The following is a 1,154-nucleotide window of genomic DNA, read 5'->3' on the forward strand; positions in this document are numbered from 1 at the left end:
GGGGGGGGGGGGGGGGTCGCGGCGGGCGGCGGGCGGGACGCGTGGTTGAGGCCTTTGAGCGGCGTGACCGCGGCGCGGCGCACTCGCCGCGGCGCGGTCCGGGCTCCGAACCGATGCCACGTCGGTCGTTTTGAGTCGTCTCTTCTCGTTCTTTCGACGGGTCGGAGCCCCCGGGGGGCAGGAGCGACTCGCCGCACAAAAAGACGCAGGAACCCCGACCGTCTACGGACCGGCGGGGCCCGTACTCGCGAACGGGCCGTATCTCCGGGCTCCGAACCGATGCCACGTCGGTCGTTTTGAGTCGTCTCTCCTCGTTCTTTCGACGGGTCGGAGCCCCCGGGGGGCGGGGGCGACTCGCCGCACAAAAAGACGCAGGAATCCCGACCGTCTACGGACCGGCGGGGCCCGTACTCGCGAACGGGCCGTGTCTCGGGGCTCCGAATCGATGCCACGTCGGTCGTTTTGAGTCGTCTCTTCTCGTCCTCTCGGCGGATCGAAGCCCCCCCGGGGCGTGGGCGACTAGCCGCACCAAATAACACAGGAATCTCGACCACCTACGGGTCGGCGGGGGCCCGAATCGAGTACGAGGCGGATCTCGAGGCACGGAACCGGCCCTACGGCGGCAGTTTTGAGTCGAGAGGCTTCGACCGGCGGCTCTAGGAGGTTGGTTCCGTCGATGGGGCTGTCCGTGATGCCATCTAGCCATAGGTTTTTGGCACCAGAAGTGCCCGAAAAGCCGTATTCTTTGTTTCGAGGCTCGTCGAGCGGCCGTAAAATAGGCATATTTTCGGCGAATCGGGTCGGCTAAAGTGGAAGTGCCGGCCTCGAGAGTCGCAACTAACATGTTCCTTGGGATCGAGACCGGTAGATTCACCATCGAGGGGTCTATTCGGAGCAGTTTCGGGCATCTACGCACCCAAACTGGGCCAAAATACGAAAATGTCGACTTAAAATGCGGATTTTATTCTAAATTCCGCAACTCTCTCGCGTTTGGGGCAGGTTTTAATCTAACGCGTCCAGCGATACCGGGCTGACGACCGGAGGAGGCCGCCTTGAGGTCCTATGCCAACATCCGACCCCTGGCGACCCCTGCTGAGCCAGGAAACTGGGGGAATCTGGCCGGGGGTTCTGGGGATTTGGGCCAGTTGGGGGCT

The sequence above is a fragment of the Aureococcus anophagefferens genome, assembly GCF_000186865.1.
Source record: "Aureococcus anophagefferens unplaced genomic scaffold AURANscaffold_292, whole genome shotgun sequence".
Classification (NCBI taxonomy): domain Eukaryota; class Pelagophyceae; order Pelagomonadales; family Pelagomonadaceae; genus Aureococcus; species Aureococcus anophagefferens.